We start from the raw sequence: 25798 nt of genomic DNA on the forward strand, positions 1-25798 counted from the left end.
TCTTTCATTCTAACACTGGATACTTTTTATTTATTTATTTATTTGTTTGTTTTGTTGGTAACAGACTTGCCCTACATTGTTTGTATGTAGTACCAAATCTATGACTTTCCTAGAAATGAGGACTATGTCACGTAGAACATGTTTTATCGTATTCATTTTAGTTCAGGTTCCACATTCAGCCCAAAGTTTCTGGATTTAGTTTTCTTGTCTGACCACCTCCTGACTGCCTCCAGGAACCAAGAAGCAAACTCTGAATTATTCTGCACTCCACAGCTAATTTGATTAGAGGATTTGATAAGCTCCGAGTAGGAAAACAGTGAAAACCATGTTCAGTATCACATCAGCGATCCGACGAACCTCGCAGTCGCCTCCAGATTCGCACCAATTAATCTGAGTGGAGCTGACGGCAGGATGAGGCTTCATGTGTGTGAATGGTGTGAATTAAAGGGCTGCGGATTCAAGGCCTAAGGTGATGCATCACATGGACATTCCTAGTGTGAATGTAGGGTAAATAAAATGCAAATGAAATGATCCTTTGTTTTTCACAGCAGTTCGAGTGCCTGTTGTGATGTGATTCATCGTACAGAATCAGAATCAGCTTCAGTGGCCAAGTTTGTGCACACAAAAAAAGAATTTGGCTCTGTCTTAACGTTAACTCTCATATATTATAGAATAGAATAGAATAGAATAGAATAGAATAGAATAGAATAGAATAGAATAGGACTTCGTTGTCACTGTTACAGGAACAATGAAAATCAGTTGAGCAGCTCTGTTTCTTTCAAACATTTAAGAGAAATAATAGAACAAATCTAAAATTACAAAAACTCAAATCAGAAAATAGAACATAAAATTTTACAAAAAAAACCAAATAGATAAGAATAGAACTAAAAGTAGAATAAAATAAAAATAGACATAACATATGAATAGAGACAATATTATCCATATTAATAATTTGTATATCTATGAACAAGTCTATAAAAATAGTGCATTTATGTTTGAATAAATATTGCGTCGTTATTGCAAGAACAGGATTATTGCATAAACTTTGTCCTGAGCTAAAGGGTTAGGATGTGGTTTGTCTTAGGTTTCATGAAGCTGTTGGATTCCATGGTGTTGAAAATGAGGCTGAGGAGGTTCAGAGGAGTCCGTTTTATCAGCGTTGGCTCTGTATATTATCATATATGTTAAAGTGTTAGAGCTGTGGGTGTAACTGAGGTCAGTTCAGGATTATGTCTTAATATAGACCAACGGAAATACCACCGTGATGCTGCTCTGTGTGTGTGTGTGTCTGTGTCTGTGTTTGATGTGTGTGTTGTGAGTCTAACTTGGCACGAGTTAAATCCGGACCACCTTGGCAGAGGAACCTGAACGGAGGCGTGAAAAGACCACCTGTTGTGGGGTTATTATTATCCTCCATTGATAAAATTTGGGGAGGTCTGGGTTTATGACTGAACCGACGTTAACAGTTTCAGCGTCAGGGTCAGTGGAGGGTTTGTTGTGTGGATTTCCTGTTTATCTCCGGCTGTCGTCGATGAATAATGTGACACATAACGTTGACACATTCTAATGAGTGTATAATAATCCATTCACTTCTACTCTTTATTTTTTTACTTTTGTCATGTCTTGTCCTGTTTGGAATAGGGGTGGGCAAATATACTCGATGTATGGCGTACATGGATATCACACCAATGTCAGCAGTAGGAGTTTCACTTTTGCCCCCCCCCCCACTCATCCAGAAAACTGTGTGCTGCACATGAACGTTTGTATATCAGAAAACGAGAGAGACTCGCATGGAAAACGCAAAGGTAGTGGAGACGGATGATGTTGTCCCGAAGAAAAACGGCACTGGTTCTGCACTGGTTCTGTTATCTGGCAGTGGTTCGGGTTTCTCAGGGATGATGAACAAACAGCGTTTTTCTGCAAAATATGCCGGAAAACCATTGCAACGAGAGGTAGAAGCACCACAAATTTGTTTCACCACCTGAAAAGTCATCCACCACAACGTCTGAAAACATCAGTTAAAACGTTATCGGAACTAGCCCTGAAGCCAATGACTGTGGCTTCATCATTTGATAAATCAATCCCACACGACAAAAGAAGTTTGAAATACAAAGAGATTACAGCCGCAGTAACAAAGTACTTTGCTAAAGACATGGCCCCTGTTAGCGATGTGGAGAAGCCAGGATTTAAAAATCTCATACACACTTGACCCAATGTCATTTCAAGCAAGTAGTTCCAGGCCCAACAAATCCCGCCCCTCGCACATTTTGTAGCTTATTTTGACATCGATCCAGCTGATGCTATCATGTCTATGCGTGTGCTGATGTCAGTATATCAGTTGTCTCTATATGTGTGCCAAGTTTGAAGTAAATTGAAACAAAATTGATGTTTTTATAGACTTTAGAAATTTCGCCCGTTATAAGTAAATGGGAGAATAAAAAGATTTTAAAAATGTACAAAAAATGTGAACTTTGACGTACTTTTCCCAAAATGTAACCACATCTGTTCTGGGTCATTGGCAATCTAGAAATCCAATATGGTATTAATTCAACCAATAGTTTTGCTGCTAGAGTGTAAACAAACAAACCAATTAAAGACAGTAGGCCTTGCCTCCCCATCAGGGGGCGGGGTAATAATTCAAAAATAATTTCATTGTGATCTTCTGTTTTCAGCATGCACATATTGAAAAAAAAAAAATCTAATAGGTGACAATGTCATGCATTAAAGAGTTGAACTACATTTACACCATGATCTATAGGAAATTTCAAAATATCAAGATATTTCTCATGTATCGTGATATAGCCTAAAAACATATAAGAGTTAAAGGCCATATCACCCAGCCCTAATGTGAAATATGCAATTTTTGCACTTCGCAATTGATCTCATGGACTGTATTGGACCCTTTGGCGGGCTGGTTTTGGCCCCTGGGCCGTATGTTTGACCCCCCTGCTGTAGAGGCAGAGATAGTGCAGAGCCGACTGTTATCTGATATCAGGGTTTGTGGTTGTAATTGTTGGTCGGATATTCTTTACAGTTTGAACCAGATCCAGTTATGGATTGAACCCGGGTTCTCCACAGTCTCTACTCCTCTCAGATGAACTGAACCTCCTCCTACTCCCTCTCCTCACCTCTCGTTTAATACCATGTAGCCCCCCCAACATCTCCTTATCAACCCCCCCCCCTTATCTACCTGCCCTTCTCTCCCACCATATCTCCAACCCTCTACTTCTCCAACTCCTTTTCTGAAATGTGGAACAGACCTGAGTTATCAACTACGAAGAGGATCAGGATCTGGACTGTGGTGAGGAGGAGGAGGAGGAGAACTCTCCCTCCACATGCATTAACCATGAGGCAGAGCAGATCCGGCTCCAGACAGACTATGACTGCAGAGACAACACACATCTGAACACAGGGTTTTACCTTCATTATAAGGATTAAAACACACACAAACCACCGTCGGTGCCTCCTGAGCCGGGGTTTCCCTGTTTAGGTAGGAGTTGTACGACTGGGATCCTCCCCAACAAAATGTGCATCCATTTCCACATAATTCTAGACAATTACAAGGTTTTTTCAAAGTCTGAGAAAGGCTAGGACTTAGAGTTCTGCAAAAATATTTTACATTTTTCACAACGTCATATCATTTTGGACCATTTTTACAATACGATACGAAACCATACAATGTGAAACGATTTGATACAAAACTATTCGATACAAAACGAAACAATGTTAAATGATACAATACAAAACGATACAATATAATATGAAACGGTACAACATGATACAATATAAGATGTGATACAATACACTTCAGTGCCCCTTAGGGATATTTGTGCTGAACCCCAGTGCTGTTGTATGTAGCTACTCCGATAATCAACAATCAATGAAAAACAGACGAATAAAATCAAGAATAAATGCACTAAAAGATTAGAGACAGAACCAGATAGACAGACTAAACAGGATAAAACACAATAAAATAATAAAATCAATCAGTCATCAAATCAAAAAAGTGCAACAATAAAAATAAAGACGATACTAAATAAATAACAATAACATGTAACACGTTTTATTCCAATGTACATGTACAGCAGTGTAAAAAATAGAGTATATTGTACATTAACACCACCCAGGATGTGGAGACCAACTGAAAATCATTAGTTCATTTAGTGTTTCACACAGAAGGTAATAATGGAAGAAAACTGACATGGTTTTTTTTATTGAAAAATGTACCATTCTCTTGTGTTTAGACCAGCGAACCCCTGACGCAGCGTGATTAATATTAGACAGACCTGGATGCCCAAGACCCCGAGAAACCAAGAGAAACCCTGGAATACGCGTCCAATTAGGAAAGTAAACACGCAGCGATAAAGATGTGTGTTTTTGCTTTAGGCAGCTCATATTAAACATGCTACTCACATATGTGGAAAAAGTGCAGCTGCAAAGGAGTTGGAGCGAAGGGATTCATAATGAGTGGCTTTAAATGATTAATGCCTTTTTCTGGCGCTCACAGATGCCGACAGATACTGGGACTCACTCATGGAAAAAATGTAGATAAATCAGTTCAGAAAACTCATTTGATTCAATGTAAGTACAGATTAGAGGTGCACTGATCCACCTTTTGAATTCTGACAGAAAAACCAGAGCTCTGTCCTTTATCGGGAGTGTTTCTAGGTCTGGTGGATCTAATGCTTTTAGATGGTGATCGATGTTTGGTCATCACAGAAGCTCCAGTATTTTACAGAGACCATTTGTAGCATTAATGTCGCTAGCACAGGTTGCTAGGCTACTGACTTTACGTTATAGAATACATAGTGATACTGTATTGTCTGTGCACGGACAGTCATGGAAACAATTACTAGACCATCAAAAGTCATCAAAAACAATGGTTATGTAATCCAGTACTTACTCCTGTGTGTATCATGTGACTAAAACAGAAAAGAAAACATGGAATACCTAAAAGCACTGTTTTTGTCAGTACAATGCCATAGATATTGATGGAAGAACTGAAGGGATTTTGGTTATTGTCAAGAAAACATGGAAAACGGATAGATATCAGCTCTGAAATTAAACTACTATGAGCTGTTTTTGTTGTTATCATTATATTTGTCCAAACAAATGTACCTTTAGTTGGACCAGACATTAAAATGAACAAGAAACTGAAGAAAACAAGAGTGGCTTAATATTTTTTTCTGTGACTGTAAGTGTTCGGGCTAAGTTTCCATCAACCCTTCGGTGTCCCACCCATAGAGGTCCTTCTAAACACCAAAACACATAATCTGTACTGTACTGTAGTAGTGTCAAAATGTTTTTCATGTCCATTTGTCTGTCTGTCCTTGTGCAAGATAACTCAAAAAGTTATGGACGGATTTGGCTGAAAATTTCAGGAAATGTTGATACTGGCACAAAGAACAAATGATTAAATTTTGGTGGTGATCGGGGGGGGGGGGGGGGTCTGTTTTCTATATTTTGTATTTCATCAACTTGAGTCATAAACAAAAATACCAAATACTCAATAACTCTCCTATTTTTTTAACCATTTAAATGCCATGTTTGTAACATAAACAAACCATATTTTCTGATGCAAAAAACACGAAAAAACCTCTTTTGTGGGTTCTTGGTTCTTGATGTGTGGGTTCTGGGTTCTTGGTCTGCCAGTTCTTGGTCTTTGGGTTCTTGGTTCCTGGTCTGTGGGTTCTGGTGGGACTGATGCCTTTGTTCGTTCTTGACATCCGTCCGTTGTAGATGCCATCGTGTGGCGTTTGTGTCGTCTGTTGATCCTCCCTGTGTTGGACTTAGAGTCCGGCTGTAGGTGGTTTATGTCGAGGTGGTCTGGATGCGGTCCATGTCTGATAAGACTGAGACGTGGATCTGATCCAGCTCATTCACACTCTTAAACCTCAGATCTGCTCCGTTCGTCTGTCCGTCTGACTCCACAGTCACACCTACAGCTCGATAGTATTGTCATTATTGATTCATCTGGTGATGATGTCATTAATCTAAACAGTCAGACATGTTTGTTCTTCAGGAAACATGAACAAAAGCAGCTTCAAAATAAAAGACAGATCTGACTTTTACAGAGGAGCTGATTTTCACCCCTGCTGTGATCATGGGATCTGAATCCTGTTTGTGTACAGCCCAGATGAACAGGATAAATCAGGTTACAGATACCCACACAGGATGAATGCATGAATGGAAGAACTCATCTGTAGAACATCACTGGAACCACACTGTAAACTGAAGACATGCTGCAGCTCAGTTCAAAGACAAACAAGAAGAAGCATCTAGTCACCGGCACGAGTAAAATTAGATTCTACCAGGCGCCAAACATCGCAAATAAAGTCCAGACATCGCAAATAAAGCCCAAGTGTCCCAAATACAGACATTGTAAATAAAGTGCAAATGTTGCAACTAAAGCCCAGATGTCTAGAATATTTCAGTTTAATTCTACATATTTGATCTGTAAATTAAAAAAGAGATGAAATAATAAATAATAATAACTAAAATGAACAAGCAAAAACAATTCTTTGTGCGCCATACTAGTACAGAAAATTCTACATCATTGTTAAAACTGGTGCATTGACCCGTGGTTCCCTGTGGGTTCTAGATGTGGTCGTTCTCATGTTGGGCAGAGCTGACTTTAGAGAAAAGATGTGAGTCAGAAGTACTGACATAAAAATTGTTTGGTAGATCATTATTTAAAATTAAAACAATTAATATGTTAATACTGATATCTAGGGACTGAAGTTAGTAAATGTGTTGTTCTTGTTTTTAACTTCATTTCCCATCATGCAGTGTAGTACTGCACTTCTCGTCAACTGAGCAATGTGATTGTAAGGCTATTGCATCCAGAATGACTAATATCTCCCAAAATATTGCTCCTATCAACTTGACGTTTTTGCTCCTGTGTTTGACGACCAGAGGACAACTCTGACCACGCCCATTGTGTCCTGACGTGCAAGGCTGCTTCCTGTCCCTCCCCCTGACAACTGCTTATCAATGTGAATTCAGTCAGTCCCTCCTGACTTTAAAAAAGGGAATTTTAAGGAAAAAAGATTTTTAATGTGGAGATGGGACTGTTCCTCAACTGCAGGTACCAAATGGCCAGTTTCTCGACAGACAGACAGACAGACAGACAGACAGACAGACAGACAGACAGACAGACAGACAGACAGACAGACAGCTGCTGTGAGACTTTCTAGTTTTATGGTACAGATAGAGAATTTTAAAGCTGTTTCTTCTTCCATGTCTGTCTTTTCTTTCTGTTAAAGTCTCTCTAACACTATGAGTAAAGTATCTGTAAATTATGAGTCCAGACTGATGAATTCATGTCATAATGTTCATTTTGTCCAAACTGAGGACACTGTGGCTGTCAGCCGTCCACATCCACGTTTATAACAAACTCACGGTCTGTTTGGGTGAATTTCTACTCGGCGTTTCCACATTATTTCCTTATTTTTCACATCATCCACTAGAGCAGAGACATCAGACCGAACCGTGAAAATCTAACGTCTGAAAACACAGAAAGGGCTTCATTCAAGATCTAATAGCACGGCAGCTGACAGTTCATTCTCTGTTGTGTCCTGATGAATGCAAACACCCCCCCCCCCCCCCCCCCCCCCCCCACACACACACACACACACAGGTCCATCTCAGCCTGATTACCATCAGCCAGCTCCTGGTCCAGAGAAAGTCATAAAACACCTTCACGTTTCACTTGTGAGTCTCTGCAGCAGCACACAAACACACACCGGCCGCCATCTCCACTTCATAAATCCTGTTCTTATCATGCAATCTGAGTGTGCACTGTGAGACGCGCGCGCACACACACACACACACACACACACCCCATCCATCCTCCGTTGACTGAAAAACCCAGTCGATTCTATTGAACTCTATCACACTATAATGCATGTTTCTTAATTAAAATCTGCCTCAGCACTTTGGGTTCTGGTCCAATCAGATCCTGGCCCCTGAGTGAACTCCCAACGCATCACGGGTGTGTTCATATCCATCCTTCTGTCTGTCTGTCTGTCTGTCTGTCCATCTAGAGACAAAACTATGTGCATTTGTCATTTGTGATGTAACACCTTTGTTTTTGATCAATAGTATATGTGAGTCGGACTGAAAGCAGAATGGATAAATAGAATCAAATAGAATAGCCTTTATAGAATAGAATAGAATAGCCTTTATAAAATAGAATAGAACAGAATAGCCTTTATAGATTAGAATAGAATAGAATAACCTTTATAGATTAGAATACAATACAATACACCTGCAGAATACAGAATAGAATGCAATAGAATAGCCTTAGTAGAGTAGAATAGAAAAGAATAGAATAGAATAGCCTTTATAGAATAAAAAGAAAAAGAAGGTTCTAGAAATAGAAAGTGCTACTCCAGTCAGTGCAAAAATATTGAAAAATCAATATGTGAAAACTAAGAATAGAGCGAATATAAAATTACAAAAACTAAAAATAAGATAAGAAATTAGAATATAACATTTTGCAATAAGTAAAATAAGAACAGAACTAAAAGTTGAATAAAATTTTAAGAAAGACATAAAATATGAATGGACACAATATCAATAGTATGTAACAGTGCGTATATCTATGAACTCAAGTCTATATAAAAATAGTTCATTTATGTTTGATAAATATTGAATAAATATTGCATTGTTTTGGCCAGACATTGCATGAACTGTAGAAGACTAGAGATGATGAGAGAAAATATTAAAAAAAAATGTGCTTTGTAAATGTTTTATAGACACTCTTATGGCCGTGACATAATCATTTGTACGTCATAAAACACAACAATAAGGATATTAGACAGCTGTATCTGTTGACCCACTCGTTCCTTTGTGTTCCTCTGTGTTACTGAACATTCCACTGTCCTATTTCATGTGAAGTGTCCATAAAAGCTGCAGTTTACTAAACCTCCTGGTGTCTGTAAAGTCTTAACGCTAACTTATACGTCTACCAGTGGTGTTCAGTGTTTACTATGACTCTAAACTAAAGTGAACCAAACCATATTCTGATGAACAATGGAGTGAGACCACACCTCTGATACTCATAACACTATGTCATATTAATTAATGCGACTACACATCATCCTGTGTGTACATCTACTTCCATTAAAGCTGATCCTTCAGTGTCATTAGAACCTTAAGCGTCTAATCTGTCAAAATGTTCTAATTCTGTCAAACGCTTTAACTTAATGTTTGTCTCAACTTTGATGCCATCAATCTTGTTGTAGATGCAGGAGTCAGGTTTACCCTTTTCCCTCATAAAGCTGTTATTAATTAACCAACAGCAAAAAAAAGTCCTGAAATACCTCCGTTTATTATACCATATACATACTATATGGACAAAAGTATTGGGACACGTTGAATTCAGGTGTTTCTTTTCTTGATGTTTCTATGTCAGATCCTCATGAAATGGACATTTTACAGCTGTAGACATGATGTATCCCTATATTTATGTCCATATAGTTTAGAAACATCAATATTTCCTTAAAGTTTAATGGGAGACTCTTCTGCTAAAGTGAGATGTGAAGAAAGTAGATGGTTAGTTGTGGAAGAAAATTATTATTTACAGCCAGAGCATGACAAATATTTTAGAAATTTTAGAGGAACATTTAAAAATCTAATTAAAGAAAAAAATTAAATAAATGATTGTTTTGTATCCCAGACCCGTTAGAAAAGAAGCGCCTGAATTCAACGTGTTCACATACTTTTGTCCATATAGTGTTATAGAAGAAAATTATTAGAGGAAGAACATTTAAAATCATAGTCATGGCTTAAAAAATAAACAACAAAATCAATAAAATTATATTGTTTACATTTAGTCATTATTGTTTTATATCCCGGACCCCTGTTAGAAAACAAACACCTGAATTCAATGTGTCCACATACTTTTGTCCATGTAGTGAAGTTTGTGACTGGTCTAATTGTAACCTGTTGACTGACTGGAAAAACCAATCACTCTATCTGTAATAAAAAGATTAATCAACAACGTTATTGGTTAGTTGAGGCCTAGTGAACAAGCCTGTCAAGACTGTTGAAACAACCGAGCCCATGTTTGTCCTCACGTCTTTAAATGGATAATAATAATAATAATAATAATAATAATAATAATAATAATAATAATAATACTTTATGAAGATACATAAGTTCATTCACTTTGGCCAAAAGTCTTTTCACAATAAACATTGATTTTTGTCTCTTTTCCATGCGTCACACCTCTGTTATGAATATATTTGGACAAAAATCAATTACTGCAGGTTTCTATGTGTGGAAATAAACACGTGACCAATGAAATCCATGTTCCATCTCATATTAACCCTCCTACAGCTGTGAATCATCTGTTACACTCACCCTCAGCCTGAACAGGAGTCACGTATCTCTGAGGTTTGATGTTGTTGAGTTCCATGAAGACAACATTGTCCTTATGTTTAGAAAAATGCAAATTAACCCTCAGATGTTTAAGTGGGTCAAAAATGACCTGGTGAGACTGTTTTCTTATAATATATTTGTATTTAAAAGTTATTATTGTTTCATATTTTAGGTATTCCTCCAAAACCATGTTATTGACATCATGACATTTAAATGTTCAACTTATCTTTTATAGATAGATTATAGTTTTTGTTTTACTACCCTTAGCTTTCATATTTGGATCAAAATGACCCACATTCATTTACAGTAGAATTACATCTGAACCTTTGATTCATTCAACAGCAAAACCAAAGGACTCACTTACTCACACTATTTCCACATATACACAACACTATGTACTATATATACTTTTCAAAATTTCAAAACAAAAAAAAAAAAAAATAAAGTAAAATAAAAACAATAAAAATTGTTCAAAATAAAAAAAGGAAAAATAAAACATATTTCAAATATGAAATCATTCTTTTGTGAACCAAAATATAATACAAATGGTTATTTTTAACCTGACAAACTGACACAAGTGTCATAAAACCTTGTTGGTTTCAACATGGGTCGTTTTGACCCATTTATTGAAGAGTTTAGGGTCCAGACACTCAGACATCTACAGGTTAAACAAACTTAGACTCTTCCACAGTGGTCAGAAGACACCACCTGAAGGTAAAGTGGTAGAGACGAAGCTCCTGGACCAGGTATTCCATGTCCTCCTCCAAAACGGACTCACAGCTACTACTGCACAACTCCATTTTCTCAGAGTGTGTTTTTTTGTTTTTTGTTTCTATTTTTTACTGAAAATGGAACATAACCACAGAGTGACCTGGTGTGGACCTTGCTGACAATGCAAAAAACCTGCTGCAGAGTTTGTGCATTTGAGTCTCTGTGCATCAAAGCACTCTTATGAGCTCACGGATCACAGGAATAATTAGTCTTAACTTCATAAAACACACATGTGGAGGCCTCTGCTTTCAGATGTAGCGTCCGGACGCTGCTGTTTGACTGGAGTCTGTATCTGTGATGGTGTAAAGGTCAAGGTTATCGTCCAGGGAATGTATCATGTCAACGTGCATCCTCACAGAAATACTAATGTGTGCGTTGCTGTGTTTCCATAATTGGCTGCAGGATCTCAGTGCTTCATCATGGGAATATTTCCTGGAATGCCCGCTCTCTGTGTGGAATATTGATCGGTACATTAGTCTGCTGCCAGACCAACCGTTCGGTCAGTGGAGTCCCTCCAGAGCCTGGGCTGAAGGGGTCCGACACACATGTGCCCCCTGCAGACCCCATAATGGCACATTCCATCAACACCGTTCACATTCAACGCACTGACGTCGCCTCGTTAGGATTCACAAAGCGTGTGCTTGTCTCAGACAGATCATATTTTATTCTGCTGATGGAAGACTTTGACAGCTTCGACTCGTTCTACTTGATATGAGATGCAGTTTAATTAAGGAGCAGATGTGGATGATTTACTCGTGCATTTGTTTTGGGCTTTTGTGCGTCTTTAATAACAGAACTGAGCCAGGGGTGTCCTGGATCGATTCATTCTCAGTTTACAGTTACACAACTGTTGGTGGATTCATCAGTTTGGCTGATTAATCGGTACCAATAGGATGTTTTTTACGGTCTACTGGAATCAGCAGGACTGGGCTCTGGTTGGTCTGGGGTTTTCACTAGGTGTGTGTTCAGAAAAGACTGTGTGAATGGAGCCTTGAAACAGTCGCAAAAAGGAAAATGTAAATAAAATGCATTTCCATAAACTGGTTTAAAGTGAATATTTTAGACTGTGTTGCCAGAGGGTGGCGCTGTTGGCCACATTACACATAGTTCTACTAAACAGAGTAGAAGTAGAATGTTCTGTCGTTGAGTTCCATCGTCAAATGCCTCTGACTTGTGTTTAATCAGCTTTAGGAAACATCTTACAACCATTTTCTGACCTTTTATAGACAAAGAAAAATGTATTAATTGACAATAATCCTGAGTTGCAGTTGTTAAATTCTTTTTTTTTTTCCTCACTTTTTTCAGTTTTTTAAAGGTTAACTTAATTATTAAACCATGAAGACCCCATGCTACTTTTGTGTTTTTCTTTCTATTTAACCTTTCTTAATAGATTTATCACCATGTATTGTAATATTATCCTCTGTATTTTCTTATATTTAATTCACTGATCATGTAGACGTTCATTAAAGCTCAGATTAAAGTTGAGGGTTATTATATCAGAATCAGAGAAAACTGAAGAAAATTGGGTAGATCAGTGATGTTAAAATACCATAAGTAAAGTACTTTGTAGGGTTGATGAATCCCTGTGTTTCCATATGAGCACATTCAGTATATAGATAGAAACACTCATGTGGGTTGATGCTGAATAAATAGTGTGTTAACCCTACCCACTGTAACTTTACTCTGCCTTTGTGTAGAGTTACTAGATTTAGCTTTCTATTGCTGGATGTCTGATATCACTGCATGAGGCCTATGACCTTTTGTATTGTATTTTTGGTCTTCCAGAAGCCAAGAAGATGCTCGCACTATCCTGAATATCATTTCTATATTCACTACGGAGCCTCTGAACATCCAAATGGGTCGTATCTGATGACCATGAAAATATGAAGAACTGTATTTTACACCAATTATTGACATGGATTGATAGAAATAGTGGATCAACAGGTTTTAAACAGTTTAGGTCAGTAGGTGGTTTTGGTCGGCGGTGGCTGTTTGGGTCTTTTAGGGTTAGTGTAGGTAGCTACCAAGCTCCAAATACCTTGGCAAATAGGAAAATTTGTTTAGGAAAATTTTCTAAAGTAAAAGCAAAATGATTGAAATAACTTCTGTTGTCTTTTGTAGTTTTACCCAAAAACTGAAATTGAAAATTGAGTTTTTAGAGGAAAAAATGGGGATTTTAGTTTTGGCCAAAATCATACAGCTCTATGTTGGAGAAAATAAATAAATTTTCCTAAATTCTAGGAGTCACAGATTTTTGCCAGTTTGGCCTTGAAATGGGCATTAAATTCTCTTCAGAAGTAGTCTTAAACAGGTCTTAAAAGGTCTTAAATTTAACCAGTAGGAACCAGGGTTGTACAAAATTCCGAATTTCATAATTTAATGCAATTCAGTCAATGAATTTGGCGGCTGTTGAATTGAATTTGAATTGAAATTACAGGAAGTAGAATTGAAATCATTGCTCTTCAGAAAAATTCATTTTTATCACATATTAGTGGGAATGTGATACTTTTAACATCCATTTTTCTTCCAAATGGATGTACAGACACTAACATTAAGCATACATTCCCTTAATGCTGAATAATTAGCAATATTTTCATTTCAAAGTAATCAAATGAAACAGTGTTTTGGTAAATGCAGTTATCGTTTATTAAAGTACTTTACAGGGTATTCTGGGAAATGAAGTGCTGTCCTATCATTTTCCATGATTTGAAAGTTTTTATAGTTTCAATGATCTGTTCTGTAGAGTATGTTTTTACTGTTAATTTGTGTAATAAAAAAATGCCTATTTACTATAATAAAGTATTTTACAGATAAAGTCCATACAGTAATATCTGTATGAAATTCATGTTGTAATCATGTGTAAAATATACTGTAAAGCTTCATTGTTAAACACACCTTAATTATGTATCATGGATTTCTTTGAATTCCAATTCTACTTCCTGCCATTTGAACTTGAATTGCAATTCTGCATCCTGTTTGCAATCTCAATTCAAAAATTGAATTGGAATTTAGGGGTCATTCTCAATTCACTTCTGTATTTTGTACATCCCTGTCAGACCCCTGATCACGAGCAAGGTTATCACTGTTAACAAAAACAAATGAAATGACGAAAACTAAAATCGAAAAAAACATTTTTGTTAACTGAAATAAATAAAAACTCACATTAAAAGAAAAAAATGATAACTGACTGAAACTATATTGTGTGCTTACAAAACTAACTAAAACGTATAAAAATTATGTATAAAATTCCCTTAGTTTTCGTCTTTGTCAATGTTGATATAAGATAGAACATGTGAAAATTTCGTCTTAAGATCAGCGGTAAAAGGTGTAGAAGTCGGGAGGCCAATGGTGAAAGTATGGAAAGTTTCAGTTTCGTTTTCACTTAAGTGATGTGTATGGATCACACCCCCACCTACACCCCCCCGCCCCCAACCTGCCATAGGGAATTTGTACATATGTTTGTGTCTGTGCTCAGTCGATGAGCCGCCCTAACCCGACCCCAAAATAAAGTGTCCAGGGTAACCCGCTGATCTGTGCCTCACTCATTTCTTTGAATAGGATGGCGAGGAAGATAAAATATATGAAAAAAATTAAACTAATACTAGAACTAAACTAAACTAAAACTAAGCATTCAGAAAAAACGACTACTAATAAAAAACTAGCAAACCTGCTCTAAAAACTAATTAAAACTAAGTGAATTAGAGAAAAAAAAAGTCAAAACTAAATAAAACTAAACTATGATTAAAAATCCAAAACTATTATAACCTTGATCAGGAGCCTCATCACTGTGGTCAGATTTACGTCAACACAGCGGTCTGTCGGAGCTGTTCCATAAACCTGTCCAAACCTGACTCATCTCCTCTTCACCTCTGTCCCTCTGAGTCCATGTGTCCTCTTCATCTCTGTCCTTTATTTTTTTTTTTTATTTATCTTTTTATGAGCAATGTATCAGAGCATACAAAGGATCATAAATACAATGCATTCATTATACATTGCCTTTTTATATCATTTTTCCCCATTCCCAATCCAACCCCAAGGCCCTCCGAGAAGGGGCAACAGCAGAAACAAGAACATCACAACAGTCTCTGAGCAGTAGAAAATCAAATAAGTACAAGCAGTATCAAATCTGTGGTGTACAAGAATATTAATTGAGCTAATGGAAATAAAAAAAAAAATCATAGCTTGTAGATACCTGTGTTTACTTTTAAATATTAGACATTACCTACGTAGATGTATCAAATGTGACAATAATTAGTAGACAGAATAAATTACAACAAACAAAACAACAATACCTAAACAATAATAAAACAGTAGGGTGGAGGTGTGAGAGATCAATCTGAAGGCAACGTTTGTAAAGACTGAAAGTAATCTAAAAAAGATTGCCATTTATTAAAGAATTTAGTTGAGGAGCCATCTCTGTCCTTTATGTGTGTTTGCCTCCTCCTCTTCCTCCTCTTCCTCCTGCTGCTGTATTCGTGCTCTACCGTCTGACTGACGGCTCTATTAAAGCCTGTGTACTCGTCCCTATGTGGACCTGCGTATGGATCGGGCAGTATGTGGGTACTATATAGAGCTGTGTGTGTGTTTGTTATGACGCAGAACCACAACGCTGAACCACATCCAGCTGCTCACGCCTGCGGTCGGCTTCATTTACTTTACATTACTGGTAACATTTGCAGCCACTCTGAGCCAATTACAGCCCTGACAGGTTCATTCAAGCACACTTTCCTGTAATAAAGGCACCTGAAACCACGCTGTACTTGTGTTTCTATAATGGACCTTCACCACTTTTCTGCCCAGTAGAATTTTGCAAATGAAACAAGGTCACTGTAATTTAGTCCTGCTTTTGTGTTTACCACAGCAGCTCAATGTACACTTCAGCTGTTTATGATAAAACATTTGACACTTTATCACTTTGTTTATGGAAGTGTCTGACGGTGATGTTTAAAGGACTAAATACCTGAGTTAGATTGAATAAAACTAAGATACTGTTACTGTTACGATACTATTGATGCTGAAAAAAGGATATTTTAAATGATATTTTAATTGTTTCTCACTTATTTGCCCGTACTCTAGATATGACATAGGACACAGTGGATATTAAATTATCAGCAACTGTTTTCTTAACCAATACTCCATTTGAGTATTTTTTTTAAAGGGACAAAATTCTCTTTTTCAGATACTAATTTGTGAATATTTCTGCTTCATCAGACATATTGGGCTTTATCAGTATTTTTTAAAACATTTTTTAGACCCAACTATTAGTTCTTAAAGACATAGAACAAGTTTGTGGCAGCTTCTCTAAATTTCTTTACATTTAACCTTTCCTTTAAGTGATTTATCACCATTTATTATGAAATCATCCTCTGTATTTTTCATTTTTTCAGTGTAAATCATGTATTTCTCTATATTTAATTCACTGACCATGTAGATGTTCATTAAAACTCAGAGTAAATTCAGAGGTTGTTCTTTCAAAACAGAGAAAACTGAAGAAAAAGTGTCTCCATCCACTGTCATTTATCAAACTACTTACTGGTAAACTAATCTGAAAAGACAACAAACTGCATTTTACACCAGTTGTTTACATGTATTGATAGGATTAGTGGATTAAAAACTTTACTTCAATAGATGGTTTTGGTCACTGATCAGCTCTATGAGTGACTTTTTCAACAAAATCTCTCATTAACTGAACATAAACCCAGTGTGTCCGTCCACTGTCATTGATCCAACTCCATATGTTTTACTGGTTGAATCAATGTTGTAGAACAGTGGTGTCAAACTCAGTTTGGTTCAGGGGCCACATTTGGCCCAGTTTGATCTCAAGTGGGCAAGACCAATAAAATAATGATATAATAACCTATGAATAATGACAACTCCAAGTTTTTCCTCTTTGTTTTAGTACAAAAAAAACCCCAGTTAAATTATGAAAATATTTAGCTACATTTTACAAAAATGATGTAACCTGAAAAAAAAAAAAGGCGTTTCATTACAAAAATGCATGCATTTTTACCAATACTATGCCTCAACTTATTATTTATACATGCACATTACACACAGTGTTACACAAACATTTGGTAACAAGCATAATATTGTTAAAATTTTGGAATTTGGAACCAAAATAAGAACAATTTCTACAATATTACATCTCAGCTTATTATTAACACAACTTACAGATCACAGTGGATCCACAAATGCACAAAACATTTAATAACAGGCAGAATATTGTTATGAACAACATGAAATATGCAAACTTATTTGTTTTTATTCATGCATTTATTTGCATTTTATTGTGAAAGGATATTTTGTAAATGTAAATATTTTCATAGGGTTTCACTTGCATTTTTTTTTTCACATAATTTTTCAGAAGAAAATTTGTAGTTGTCATTATTTATGAGTTATTATGTTATTATTTTACTTGAGATCCCTTTGGTCTGTATGTGGAACCTGAACTAAAATGATTTTGACAACCGTGACTGTTAATGACTTCAGTGTAATTTTTGCACTTTCTTCCTGTGGGCTGGATCAGAACCTTTGGCGGGCCAGATTTGGCCTGTGGGCTGCATGGTTGACACCCGTGTTGTAGAAGGTGACGGTGTTTCTATGGTAACTATGAAGCCTCTGAATGTCCAAAAATGGTCATATCTGATGACCATGAAAAGATGAATAACTGTATTTTACACCAATTATCAACATGTATTGGTAGAATTAGTGGATCAACAGGTATTAAACAGTTTAGAGCAGTGGATGCTTTGGGTCTTTGGGGGTTAAACCTGTTCAGGTGTCCTTCAGTAGAGGACTGAGGTCTGACCTAGTCCTGAAGGACCCACATCCACGTCAGGGTTTACTCGGATGTATTCTGTGGAAGTGAGATGTGAAGGTGAAATGTCTGTTGACTCTGTGGTGAATCGCGCCTCCAGTTTTCTGTGAAACCAGTATAACACCTGTTCTGTAGCCCCAGCGTTCAGCTCAGCGCTGTGAATATTTGATGCAGACAGCTGGTTGTCGTGTTTGCGTGTCTGTGCGTGAGTGTGAGTGTGGATTCAGGAGTGTGACCCGGTTTGTATCCATGTCACACTCGGTGCGTGACAGCCACAGGAAATAACTCATCCTGTCACCGAGGCCCCAGTGTCAGACGCGTTAGTTTCTTTCTTCAGCGCAGTAGGTTTTTACAAAGTTACTGTGTGTTCGTACACATCTGAGTGTGTGTGTGTGTGTGTGTGTGTGTGTGTGTGATAAAGCCATCAGTCATCAGACAGAGGAGGGAACTGTCAGGTATTATTCACCTGTTCATCACTTCTCAACCACGATGAGAAGTGGTTGAGAAACACTGCATTCGGTGTGTGTTTTTAACTAATTCACATCATGTTTTACACAACTTTTTACCTTCGACACTCATACCAGAGCGTGTTTTAGTTCAACTGAATCACATTTTATACCAAAATGTATTAATAATAAATGATAAATCAAATCAGTAGAAGAAAAAGTCAATGGAAGGAACATGTACAAAGGAATAAAGACTGTGATGATTATTATGAAATTAGAACATGAATAATATATGATAATACATATGTATATCATATTTAAATCAATATGTAAATGTATATAAATATTTGTATAACTAGAGGATGTTATCTTAGTTCATCTTATTCTGTCTTGTCTTATTTTATCTTGTCTTGTCTTATCTTATCTTATCTTATCTTATCTTATTCTATGTTATCTTATCTTATTTTATCTTATCTTGTCTTACCTTATTTTACCTTATTTTATCTTACATCTTGTCTTATCCTATTTTATCTTATCTTATCTTATTATATCTTGTCTTACCTTATTTTATCTTATCTTGTCTTATCTTATTTTATCTTTTCTTATGTTATTTATTTTATCTATATTAAATATAAACATACATGTTAAAACACAGTTAAAACAGCAATTTGTACAATGTGTAGGCAACTAGACAAATATTATCAGTATAAGTAAAATAAATATACATAAATAAGTGTTCAGAAATACGGTTGTATGTAATTATAATGATGTGGTTATTAAACAATCCGACGGCCAAAGGCAGAAATGATTGTCTTTGTCATTCGGTGGTGCATTTAGGTGCAGTCAGGAATATGATAGAAGACATAATGTCTGTAATATTTCATATTTTTATACATAGCAGCAGCGTTTCTACTGATTTATCCTGAAAAGACCAGTCATGCAAGTGCAGCTTGGCAAAATACTACCAACGGTTTGGAACAGCTGATATCTGATTAATCAGCTGATATGTTCCCCACCCGTCCCCCTAGGGCCGGGCCATATGTCCAAAACAACCCAAACCCACTGTTTTTCACTATTAGGGATGATTCACTGATTTTATTTATTTCTTTGTCCATGTGTACTCGATAAAACAGGACTGAACATGTTCTCTATGTTCAGTATCTGCACATTCTCACTGCAGACTCAGACCCTTACAGGTTCATGTTTATGTCAGGTTTCAATGTGGGGTTTTTTGTATAACTGACTATACTGCAGTGTTCCGGATATGATTTGAATAGATGCATTTGGAAAGAATTCCATAATGAGTAGAAAATAAAAATAAAGACTGACATTTACTGTGAATGACTCTGACCTCACTCATGTTTTTCCACTGAAAACCTTGGTTTATGATGAATCTGAAGGAAGACCACAGTGTTTTTTAACCTGTTCCTTCCACCTAGTTTGTGTTCATTTTCTCCTATTTACCAAGTTCCAAAGCTTATAAGTGAAGAACCACAAGGACAGCATTAATTAATATGTGGATTAAATACAACCTGAACTATATCAGGTTAAAATGAATTCAGGTTTTTTAAGGAATATAATTAATGGAATGGACCAGTCATGTGACCTCACAAAGTCTCATTAGTTTCGATCACTATCCAGGGGATTATTTCACTAAGGTTTTGTTGTTCAGGAATATTGTAAAAGAAACTTAGAGTTGTGGAGAGTCTAAACTTTCTAACAAGGTGTATCATTTTATTGCAGGGTTTCCTTCATGTGCAATGTTATTAGTGTTAAAATACTATAATATGAGGTTGAATAAAGTAAAATAGACAAAATATGAATGTTAAATTTTTTTTCTACTTTTAGGTGCATTCCCATTTTACTTTGTATTAAATTTTATATTCTTTTTTTTTAACTTCAGGGTTTTTTTTTTTTTAATAATTTCATATTTGCTCTATTATTTTCTGACTTTCTTTTCTTGTTTCCACTGAGTGGAGTAGCACTCTTAATTTCATTGAACACACACTGACAATAAAGGCTATCCAGATTCTGAATTAGATAATTCTACAGTTCAAAAGGACAGATACAGGAAATGGAGAAAGGTTTATTTATCCATCACACTGGTTTTAGATGCATATTTCCTTTGTCCTCTTCACTATCGTGTCTCTGTGACAAAGATTTTATCTTGTTTTTAGTATTTCTCTGTAAAATGCTGCAGAGGTTTTAGCTTGATTTTAGCATTTTTGTAAATTTTGCTGATTTTTGTTCATTGGTTTTTAGTATTTCTCTCTTAAAGATTAGATTGATTTTAGCATTTCTCTGTAAATGTCCACTGCTTTTTGCTGTACAGTGACGAGGTGGCCGAGTGGCTAAGGTGATGGACTGCTAATCCGTTGTGCTCTGCACGCATGGGTTTGAATCCCATCCTTGTTGGTATTGACCTTTACTTAATTTCCTGAGGGATGAAGTAAGTTCATGGTGACACATGTCCCTACTGGTACTGTAGATATGTTTATTCAGGGAAGACTGTATTTTTGGTTGTTAATAGTTTTGGATTTGACAAAACCACAGCAGTAACACATAAAGGGGAGTCAACATTTCAACGACTGACTTCTACACATTGAATTCAGAAAAATACCAAAATGAAAAACTCCCACATGAACATGAGTTTCAGTGATGAGTTTCAGATGTGTATTTAGCAAAAACAGGAAAGAAAAACAAGTTTATAGAAAAAACAACCAGTTTAGACTGGCCTTTAACCCTTCAGACTGAGACACTATTAGGTTTTAAATCTTATTAAGTCTTATTGTTTTATGCATTTTTATAGCATTTGATTAAAGTGTTGCTTTCTTATAATTTAATCATTCTTTTAGATGTAAAGCACTTCGGTCTTCTTTATGTTGTTAAGTGCTATATGAATAAACTCTGACTGATTGATCGACTGATTGATTGAAAAAGGAGAAAACAGGAAATTAGTTATATTTAATGTCGAGCTGCAACTGATTAATCGACTCAAAGTGATCCAAAAAAATCATTCAACCACAATTCTCCTGAATCAAAGCTTTGTTTCCTTCATTTCTCTGCTGTTAAACATTGGTTCCACTGTTGTGTTTCACATGGACGCTTATTGTGACGCACAAAGAAGCTTCAATTCAGGAAAACTGCAATTGAATATTTCCCTTCAATCAATTCGAGTCGATTAATCGAATCGTGAATTTTTGCATTCGCTTCGAGCACCTAATCGATTAATTGGTTGCAGCTCTAATTTAATATATAAAATATAATTAATGATGGAACGGACCAGTCATGTGACCTCATGACATCCAACAGGTAGAAAGTCCCATTAGCTTCCAGATGATTTTTCTTTCACTAATTATGTTTTGTGGTCCATGAATATTGTAAAATAAACTCAGAGACTCAATTCCAGAGAATCAAAGCTCTCTAACAAGGTGTAGGATGTCTACGTTGACAAAAGTTTTATGGAAACTGACAAAGTTGTGAAGACTGGGCGTCGTCCCTCTGTCCTTTTGGTATTTGTCTGTGGTCCGTCTTTATTTCATGTGTGGGTTGAGTTCAGTGACGGTACAGTCCTAATATACGGCTGTTGGGTGTGCAGCTGTACTTCTGTCCTTGGCGGTTTGTCGGACCCATTTTCCACAAACATCAGTCCACAATCTCAATTTTCAACGTGAAGGACACAACCGCAAAGTACAAAACTGTACGTGTCTGGAGAATTTTATGCCTCCGAGTCTTCTTTCTTATGGACTCGGGGGTTCTCCGGGGTGTATGAAGACGTCAGGACGCTGTAACTTTGAACTGCTGTTACAGTGAATATGATGAATATGACGTCTGAAACACAAAGGGACAATATTTCAACATGAAACTGTATATTGAATAAACGGTTGAGTACCATTACACCACAACTAATGGTAGTGTTTCATGTGTATTTACACAGCGATTACAGTTGACATTTTCACTTGGATTATGTTTTCAACCTGTAGACTAATGGCTGCGGTGTCAGTGAGATCAGTTTCACAAACTGTATTTATGAGATTATATATCAGGGTTTCTCTGCTTTTAGGGAAGAATGAGGTGCAAGGTTTAATCCTGCAAGAAGGTCTTACATTTAGCAGTAAAAGGATATCATTTCTCATAACTTCAGACCGTTATTATGACTGTAGTTGTACTAAAGTTAGGAAAAGTTGGAGAAGTCAATAAATGTGAAATGTCTAAAAAGTGCATAGAAGGTACATGATAATATTTGACGATTAGATTAACTGAAGTGTTTTTATGATCAAATTTTCCACAAAAAAATCTCAAATTTGTATAATTTCTTAATTAAATAAGGACTAGATAGCACAGACAAATGTGAGGAGGGTTCAATAAAATTTAAATAAATAAAGTAAAGAATAAATCCCTGAATACAAGAAAATAACTATGAGGCCCAGTGGACTGTTTTTTATGTGAATGGAAGAACTCAAATTTGACCCAAGATGTAGAGAAAAATGTCTTAAAAAGTTACAAATTCAGCTTCATCAAACCTGCAGATACCCTGATAGTGTATTTTAGTGTATTTATTTGCGTATGTTTTGTGTACTTTAGCATATTTTTGTATATTTTACTGTATTTTTTTGTGTTTCAGTGTATTTTAGCATATATTTTAGTGCCTTTTAGTGTATTTTTAGTGTATATTTTACTGTATTTTAGCATATATTTTAGTGTATTTTAGTATATTTGTGGTGTATTTTACTCTATTCTTCCGTGTATTTTTGTGCATGTTGGTGTATATTAACTATGAGGCCTGTTGGACTGTAATTTATGTGAATGGAAGGTCTGAAATTTGACAAAAGATGCAGAGATAAATGTCTTTAAAAGTCAGAAATTCAGTTTCATCAAACCTGCAGATGCCCTGACTGGGTATCTTAGTGTATTTTTAAGTGTATGTTTTGTGTATTTTAGCATATTTTTGTATATTTTACTGTATTTTTTTGTGTTTTAGTGTATTTTAGCATATATTTTTAGTGTATTTTTTTGTGCATTTTAGTCTATTTTCAGAAATTCAGCTTCATCAAACCTGCAGATACTCTGATAGTATATTTTACTGTATTTTCTGTGTTTTAGTGTATTTTAGCATATATTTTAGTGCATTTTTGTACATTTTTATTGTATATTTAGTGTATTTTAGTATATATATTAGTGCATTTTAGTAGATTTTTAGTGTATATTTTAGTGTATTTTAGCATATATTTTAGTGTATTTTAATATATTTTTAGTGTATATTTTAGTGTATTTTAGCATATATTTTAGTGTATTTTGACATATTTTAGTGTATATTTTAGTGTATTTTGGCATATATTTTTGTATATTTTAGTGTATTTTTTGTGTGTTTTAGTCTATTCTTCTGCGTATTTTTGTGCATGTTGGTGTATATTAACTATGAGGCCTGTTGGACTGTTATTTTTATGAATGGAAGGTCTGAAATTTGACCAAAGTCGCCCTGATATTGTCATTCAGGTGCACAGTACTGGCATATGTTCTGTTCATATCGATAACTCTACTGTATTATTTATAAAATGACTAAAGGAATAACAGAGACGTTGAAACACATTGAATAAGTCGACACAGTTCACTAAAGTCCACCGCTCTGACCAAAGCTCATTTCCAGTAGAAACGCCGTCCGTTCAGGTTGATGTGGTTTCCTTTTTGTCTCTGGGGTGGAGGTGACGTCTCAGCTGAGTTCTCCTTCATCTTCACTGCTGGGTCTCCGTGTTCTAACAATATTTTACTCCTGGTATAGATGTATGGCTGGACTCAGACACTCCATCATATTTGCAGTAATGAGCAGCGCCGTGCTGCTGCTGCAGGGAGAGGACGACCGCAGATGTGTTCCTCTGTGGTGTTTGGGCTCTTTGATTAGATCTCAGTCCTCGCTCCCTTGTTCCTCTCTACTCTTTTGTGTCTCCAGGCTAATTAATGACAGATTAGATTAAAAATGAGATTATTCCATTAACACAGTGAACTCGGCTTCACCAAACTTCCACTCACGTCTTCGCTCAGGACTGTATCTGCTTCACGTCAGATAATAAGCATCGTGTTATTATGATGTTGTTTTGACACACGTGTCATTTAGTGTCAAACTTTATCCAATGATATTTATACTGTGCACTTTGTAAAGTCGAGTTGTAGAGTTGATCCTGCCAGTAGCATATGCTTGTCTCAAAAATTAAGCCATGCAAGTCTAAGTTCACACGGCCGGTACATACTAGGGATGCACCAATACCACTTTTTTCCAGACCAAGTACAAGTACAAGTACTTACATTTGAGTACTTGCCGATACCGAGTACCAATACGAGTACTTAATAATCCCGTTCCAGTTCTTAGTTCCTTTTGTAAATGTGCTTTATTGTCGTTGTCATTAGTCTGACTGGATAAAGGTGCTGCTACTGACATTTAATGTGTTGGAATGAGCGTTTGTCAATTAATCCACCAGGGGGCGTCGCTCTTAATTAACCATACTGGACAAATACCATGAAGAAGAGTAAAGTTTTTTGAGAAGAAGAAGAAAGTCAGTAATAATAAACATGGAGACGACAGAGGTAACACTAATGTGGATACTAATGTTGCAGCATTTTCGCTGGTAAGGTTTAAAAGCTTAGCTTCAGGAGGTAGAGAAAAGAGAAATGAGCAATAAGTTTCGTTTTCACTTCCGCTGGCGTTGCGCTCCGTACCCCTATAGTATTATCAGTAGGACGGAAACCAGCCCAGCCCTGGGTAGTTGTTCTAAATGTGTCAGTAGTTTTTCTCTAACTCACACAGTGGCTCTTTGAACAGATCCTCTACCTCCACAGTTCCCGCTGGTATTCTCCATCTGGGTACGCATCCGCCAGCACCTGGAAAACGGATGAAATGTACGCAGAGGACGGACAGAACGCTGCGTCTGTATCTGTCTGTGTCTGTAATGATACTTGCAGTCAGCGTTACTAATATCACCGTTATTTATTTTGAAAAATCTCCACACTCTTCACACTCCACACACATTATTCCACCACTGCGTACCTGCTGCACTGAACTGTGAATGTCACATGACCGTAAGTGGTATCGGTGCATTTGTATCGGATTACTCTTACGAGTATGAGTACAAGGACATACACTGAGTATTGGAGCCGATGCCCGATACTGGTATCGAAATCGGTGCATCCCTAGTTTATACAGTTTAACTCTGCAGTCAGAAAAGGTCATTCAGTATTAACTCTTAAAGACCTGCAACTGGTTTTTATCAGACTTGCAAATTGTTTTATTATTCATCACCATTTATTATAATATTATCGTCTGCATTATTTGTAAATTCAAAGTTTATTATATCAAAACAAAGAAAACTGAAGAAAAAGTAATTTT

At 36.3% G+C, this 25798-nt stretch overlaps 1 protein-coding gene and 1 non-coding gene across 2 annotated transcripts in view; both read left to right on the forward strand.

The window, feature by feature from the left end:
- The window catches only part of bsna (bassoon presynaptic cytomatrix protein a), a 210243-nt gene that overhangs the window by 31310 nt on the left and 153135 nt on the right, over nt 1–25798 (forward strand).
- On the forward strand, nt 20754–20835 carry trnas-gcu (transfer RNA serine (anticodon GCU)). Its single transcript has one exon. It is a non-coding gene; the product is annotated as a tRNA-Ser (tRNA).

This window comes from Sphaeramia orbicularis, chromosome 7 (assembly GCF_902148855.1).
Source record: "Sphaeramia orbicularis chromosome 7, fSphaOr1.1, whole genome shotgun sequence".
NCBI lineage: Eukaryota > Metazoa > Chordata > Actinopteri > Kurtiformes > Apogonidae > Sphaeramia > Sphaeramia orbicularis.